This window comes from Portunus trituberculatus, chromosome 45 (genome assembly GCF_017591435.1).
Source record: "Portunus trituberculatus isolate SZX2019 chromosome 45, ASM1759143v1, whole genome shotgun sequence".
Lineage (NCBI taxonomy): Eukaryota > Metazoa > Arthropoda > Malacostraca > Decapoda > Portunidae > Portunus > Portunus trituberculatus.
In genome coordinates, this window is record NC_059299.1 from 7,201,538 (window position 1) to 7,208,803 (window position 7,266).

The 7,266-nt window shown below is 41.9% G+C and overlaps 1 long non-coding RNA gene across 1 annotated transcript; it reads left to right on the forward strand.

Annotated features, from left to right (window-relative positions):
* The first annotated feature begins 3,146 nt into the window (after window positions 1–3,146).
* On the forward strand, window positions 3,147–7,040 carry LOC123519496. The gene is made up of 2 exons (XR_006679023.1): window positions 3,147–3,236; window positions 6,634–7,040. It is a non-coding gene; the product is annotated as an uncharacterized LOC123519496 (long non-coding RNA).
* Window positions 7,041–7,266: the final 226 nt, after the last annotated feature.

Below are 7,266 nucleotides of genomic sequence, written 5' to 3' on the forward strand. Positions count from 1 at the left end.
ATGATGATGATGATGATGATGATGATGATGGTGATGATGATGATGATAAATGATATTGATAATGATGATGATGATGAAGATGATGATGATGATGATGATGAATGATGAATGATGATGATGATAATGATGATGAATGATGATAGTGATGATAATGATGATGAATGACGATGATGATGATGATGATGAAGATAATGATAACCCAACTCCACTTTACGTCCCTCCTCGCCAAGCCACGCCAATCCCACTAACCCTCGTCACATTAACAATCCATTTTCTTCCACCCTCTGTTCTGTAAGCCCACGTCTTTCCAAAGCTGCGCCTCACACCAGCCGGGCGCCACTCCACCTCCCCCACGGGCCCTGCCACCCACTTCTCATGAATCCACTTAATTGCCTCGTTTCTGCCTTCAATTAACGGCGTTTTACCAAGAATTAACACGAATGCATCAAACTGCCTCATTTCCATTCCCCCCTCTTAATTCTTTCAGTACCGAGCCATCAGCTTAATTCTATCCTGCTTGTCACTAAAGGATTACACTAACTTTACACTATTTGTTGTACTGACGGGATCTGACGGGATTGTACCTCATCTTTTAGCTACAATTATACATTTTTTTCACTGTATTCTGACTACCACCTGGTGACTGCATAAATTGTTAAGGTTCTGTATGTAATAAATGGTGTTAAGTTAAAGTTAATTCTAAGAAACGTCGACACGAATCCATTTAATTAGTTCATACCCATTAGTGGTCCATTTGTCAAGAGTTGATAAGAAAATCATGTAAATGTCTTACTTCTATTCACCATTAATGTAATGTTACCAAGAAGAATGTAATGCACGAGCTAAGTTCCCGTTCGTGACTGGTTGTAGTTCATTGTGCAACACTTTCTCTCTTACTTGAAATTGATGGAAATAGGAAAGTCTTGATCTGCACAACTTATACACTCTAATACCTTCACTCGTACCAAGATAAGAGAGTTCAATTAGCCACAAGTGTACGGGAGCAGCACACACTCCCCTCTCAACTTTGAATTTAGAAACTATATATATATATATATATATATATATATATATATATATATATATATATATATATATATATATATATATATATATATATATATATATATATATAACTTAATTTCCTACCTGTAAGATTTCAACCACGAATGAAATCACGAGATAAATCAAGTTTTCTCCATCAATTCTGAAATGATGTTATTTGCTCTCATGCCCGGTGGAAACAGGAAGCAATGAAAAGATACCAGGAATGTGAAGAAGGGAGAAAGGTAGAAAATAAGTACGGAAAGAAAGAGGAAAAAAATAAGTAAATAGGTAGAAAGACAAACCCTGTGCCCCAACGTCCCCTGTAAATCTTTATCATCACATCCCTTTCCCATCTCCATCCCGTTGCCCCCTTATCCTGTAAACCTTTGTACCCTGTTCCCGTGTCTCCCGTGTCTCCGTGGCAGGTGCAGGAGGCAGGGCACTATACCTACGCGATAATTGGAGAGTGAAATCCGTCTTTGAGCCCAAGTCCGGGATTGGCATGCAAGCCTGAGCGTGTGAGAGGCAAGGGCAGGGATGGACAGAGAAAGAGAGTGAGAGACAAAGGCGCGTCACATAATTCGTTGAGGCTGGAGAGAGGGAGAGTGACGGGGAGTGACAGCAGGTTAGTAGAGAGTAGTATGTGAATAGATAGCAAGGAGTAGATAGCAGGGAGTGGTTAAATGGACAGGATAGATATTATTAGGTAGATATTAGTTACTACGTAGATAATGAGTAGGTCAACAGCGAGTACTAGATAACGAGGTACTGATAGTGTATGGTAGGTAGTGAAAGACATGAGATGGTGATTAGTCAGTGTATAGTAAATAAAATATAAGTGAAATAAAAAAAAAGGGATGGTGTTAATAGTAATAGTAGTGATGGTAATAGTAGTAGTAGTAGTAGTAGTAGTAGTAATAGTAGTAGTAATAGTAGTAATAGTAGTAGTAGTAGTAGTAGTAGTAGTAGTAGTAGTAGTAGTAGTAGTAATAGTAGCAACAGTAGTAGAAGAAGTAGTAGTAGCAGCAGCAAACAAGTTACATTCCAAGTACTTCACTGCCATAACTAAATGCTTCTCGTTAACTTCCCTCTGCGCAACTTTCGAGATAGAATACAACTTGCACGAGATATCATTGTTATTAAACTCAGCAGCCGTAGTACTGCCTCTCCTTCTCTCCTCCCTTTCCCTCTCTCTGAATCCCACCACACAATCAATAACATGCGCATTTTATATATATTTTCCTATTCTCTTATACTGCTGTTACTCTTCCTTCAAACCTACACTTACTCGAGCGTAGTGTATTAAAATTTGCCTATATCAATAATCTAACCGCCTTGTTTTGAGACCCCCTATGAACCCTTTCAATATTGACACACATTTTTACCATGAATTTTGGGTGTGAGTAGACGATCTTACTTGCAATAGGAAAGGTCTATGGAGGTAAAAAAAAAATAATGGCCAGAATCTTTACTATTTTTAGTCCCCATATAAGTTTCTGAAGCTGTATAAAATCACCAAATAGTAAGCAGAATTAATATGAAAACGCTGCATGGTACTGAAGGGGTTAAGTGCCCTTTTAAAAAATCAGAGTACGAGGCAGCGTAGTAAGTAAACAAGAATCACACTGGAATGAGGAGTGGGTATGAAAAGGTAAGAAAAGTAAATATCATATGGTAGGTAAACAAGCTTGGTAAGAATGAGGTGTGGATATTAAGAGGCGGGAAAGGTAAAAAGGAATGGGTGTTTATCATGTGAGAGGATAAAAAGGCGTAAGAAAGTAAGATTATGAAGACGTAGAGGAATAAAAGTGCAAAGGAGTAAAAGCTACTGTTACGGCCCGCCTGTAACATACTCCACTACCATCACCTCCTCCGCTTGCTACCTCGTTCGCCACTTCTCTACCTCCCCTCCACGTCTCCGTCTCATGAAGCCCCGCTCCTGTCCCGAAGTAGGATTTACGCAGACCCAATCGACTCTCCACCTCCCCTCCACGTCACCGTCTCATGAAGCCCCGCTCCTGTCCTGAAGTAGGATTCGCGCGGCCCCATTCGACTCAAGCGGAAGTGTTAAGCGAGGTTCCTGTTTTTTCGAAAGCAGTCGAGGTCAATGTCTCAACCACAGGGAACACAACGCCTCTTAGAATGACGTGGAATCCACGTCACCCAGCACTTCACCATTGCGGGACCTCGTAAGTATCACTTTTCCTTGTCCCGGTTTTCCACACTACCTCCATATTGGGGTAGTATTATTGTTAGGTATTAAGTTGGGTTCTTTAGGGTTATATTTATTTGTTATATCTATTTGTATGTCAGTCTCGTGTTATTGGGTTATTAAATAGCTTTTAGTGCCCCTTTGCTGCATATTCTCACCAGTTGAACCTGCAGTGTTTTTTTTTTTTTTGTTCACCGGCATCCACTGGCTCCTTGATGCTAATCTTACTTGATGCCAATCTTACCCATCTAACCGGTGATAGTAACAATTGGCGACCGTGACAGGACCCTTATAACCTCCTTGATGCCAATCTTACCCATCTGTGTTCCAGATTTTCAATCTGTGGAACACCACCTCTCCTCTACTAAACCTCATCTTCTCTTCCTAACCGAAACACAGTTGTCTGTGACTACTGACAGCAGCCCCTTTTCTGTTCCCTCTTACTTGCTCTATCCTCATTTTCAATCCAAAGCTGGATGTTGCGCATACGCGCGTAACGACACCACTTGCTCTCGTGCCCACAATCTTCAGAATTTTCTACCATCTGGCTAAAACTTCAATGTCACTCTCTAACTAAATTCATCTGTGCTGTATACCTCTCACCTAATTCCTCTGACTATGTAAAATTCTTTGACTATTTGACTTCCAAGGTGGAGCACATCTTATCTCACTTTCCTTTGCTGAGATCTCCATTTTAGGGATTTCAATGTTCACCACCAGCTTTGGCTTTCATCTTCTTTCACTGACCAACCTGGTGAACAAACCTTCAACTTTGCTATCCTTCATGACCTAGAGCAGCTAGTGAAGTTCCCTACCCGTATTCCTGACCGCCTTGGAGACACGCCCAACATTCTTGATCTTTTCCTAACCTCCAACCCTTCTGCTTACTCTGTTAAACTTTCCTCTCCGTTGGGCTCCTCCGACCACAATCTAATTTCCGTTACCAGTTCTATCACTCCAGTGCAGCCTCAGGACCCGCCTAAGCGGAGGTGCTTCTGGCATTTTAACTCTGCTAAGTGGGAGGAACTAAGGCAGTACTATTCTGATTTCCTTGGGATGATTATTGTTTTCATGTCAGAGATCCTTCTCTTTGTGCCGAGCGCATAACAGAGGTGATTATCTCTGGCATGGAGCTATACATTCCTCATACTTTCTCTAACCCTAAAGCTAAAAAGCCTTGGTTTAACTCTGCTTGTTCTCGTGCTGTCAATGATAGAGAGGCGGCTCACAAACGGTTCCGTAGCCATCCAACTGCTGAAACTCATGCCCTATATATTTCTGCCCGTAATCATGCCAAATCTATTCTCCAACTTACTAAAAACTCTTTCATCAATAGAAAATGTCAAAGTCTTTCCAATTCTAACTCCTCTCGAGATTTCTGGCATCTAGCCAATAATATCTCTAACAACTTTACTTCTTCGTCTTTCCCTCCTTTACTTCATCCAGATGGCTCTACAGCTGTCTCTTCTTTTCTAAAGCTGAACTCTTCGCTCAAACCTTTGCTACCAACTCAACTTTGGATGATTCTGGGCATATTCCTCCTACTCCTCCACCCTCTGACTACTTCATCCCTAAAATTAAAATTCTTTATAAAGACGTTTTCCTGGCCCTCTCTGGCCTTGATTCTCGGAAGGCTTACGGTCCGGATGGAGTCCCTCCTGTTGTTCTCAAAACTGTGCTTCCGAACTCGCTCACTGCCTGGTCAAACTCTTTCATCTGTGTCTCTCTACTTCTATTTATCCTTCTTGCTGGAAGTTTGCTCACATTCAACCTGTCCCTAAAAAGGTGACCACTCCAATCCTTCTAACTACCGCCCTATAGCTTTGATTTCCTGCCTTTCTAAAGCCTTTGAGTCTATCCTTAATAGGAAGATAATGAGGCATCTATCAGCTCACAACCTTCTCTCTGATTGCCAGTATGGTTTCCGTAAAGGCAGATCTACTGGTGATCTTCTTACTTTCCTAACTGAATCTTGGTCATCCTCTTTAGGGACTTCGGTGAAACCTTTGCTGTCGGCCTTGACATATCGAAAGCCTTCGATAGAGTCTGGCACAAATCTTTAATTTCTAAACTACCCTCCTACGGATTCTATCCTTCTCTCTGTACCTTCATCTCCAGTTTCCTTTCCGATCGTTCTATTGCTGCTGTAGTAGACGGTCACTGTTCTTCCCTAAAACTATCAACAGTGGTGTTCCACAGGGTTCTGTCCTATCACCCACTCTCTTTCTATTATTCATCAATGATCTCCTAAATCTGACTCAATGCCCTATCCACTCCTATGCTGATGATACCACCCTGCATTATTCAACAGCGTTCAACAGACGCCCAACCCAACAACAATTAAATGACTCAAGGCGAGATGCTATAGGACGCCTAACTTCTGATCTTTCACTTGTTTCTGATTGGGGCAGAGAAAACCTGGTTTTGTTCAATGCCTCAAAAACTCAATTTCTACAACTATCTACTCGACATAACCTTCCAGACAACTATCCTCTCTTCTTCAATAACACTCAACTTCCCTCTCCTCTACATTAAACACACTCGGTCTATCCTTCACTAAAAATCTAAACTGGAAATTTCACATCTCTACTCTTGCTAAATCAGCTTCCAAGAAGTTAGGTGTCCTATGGCGTCTTCGTCCATTTTCTCTCCCTCCCAGCTGCTTGCTCTGTACAAGGGCCTTATCCGCCCGTGTATGGAGTATGGCTCTCATGTCTGGGGGATCCACACACAGCTTTACTAAACAAGGTGGAATCTAAAGCTTTTCGTCTTATCAACTCTTCTCCTCTAACTGACTGTCTTGATTCTTTAAGTCACCGCCGCAATGTTGCATCTTTATCTGTCTTCTACCGCTGTTTTCATGCTGTCTGCTCTTCTGAACTTGCTAACTGCATGCCTTCCCCTCCTGCGGCCTCGCTGCACAAGACTCTCTACTTCTCATCCCTATTCTGTCCATCTTCCTAATGCAAGAGTTAACCAGTATCTTCACTCCTTCATTCCCTACACTGGTAAACTCTGGAACTCTCTACCTGTGTCTGTATTTCCACCTGCCTATGACTTAAACTCTTTCAAAAGAGGAGTGTCAAGACACCTCTTACGTTAACTGGACCCTCCTTTTAGATTTTTTTTGTTTTTTCTCTTTCTACTTTCTTCTTAACAGGGCCTGGCAACCAGCGGGATTTTTTTTTTTCCAACACTTTGTTTGCCCTTGGCCAGTGCCCTTGTAATGTAAAAAAAAAAAAAAAAAAAAAAAAAAATTGGCGACCGTGACAGGACCCTTATAACCCTTGTTCAATGTTACATTTTTCCGGGACTGTTTTTTGGGATTGATTGCATTATATTTGTGATTGCATTATATTTTTTTTTCTCATGAGGTTCTTGGGGATGGCTGGTTTCTACGGACGGTTCTGTAGGAACTTCTCCACCCTGGCCGCCTCCCGTGACTGATCTTCTGCGACCAAGCCTTGCAACATCTTTAGGCGTCTCTTTCCCAGAGCCACTGGTCTGGACGCTAGATCACTCCCGCCCCTCCCCTCCCATCTACCCGCCCCTCCCATCTACAAGAGAACGCAAGTGGGGTTGGAGTGGGTGCTGTCCTATAAGCGGACCCCACAGGCGGCATCCTCCATCCCATCGCCTATCACTCCGCCAACTCGACTACTCCGCCATCGAGAAGGAGGCCAGTGGCACTTGTCCTGGCGCTTCAACGATTTAGGGTTATATTTATTTGTTATCTGTATGCAAGTTTGTTTTGTTATTGGGTTATTAAATAGTTTCTTAAGTGCCCCTTTGCATAACCTCGAGTTGAACCTGCAGTTTTTTTCAGTTATTGTTCACTGGCTCCCCGATGCCAATCTTACCCTTTAACCAGCAAAACATAAAAGAAACATTACAGAACAATAGAAGTGTAAAGAAAAATGTAAAACTCAAAAGATACAGATGAAAACAGGAATACAATTTTTAAGCAATAATACAAAACGAGGGAATAAACTCGCCGAATAAGGACG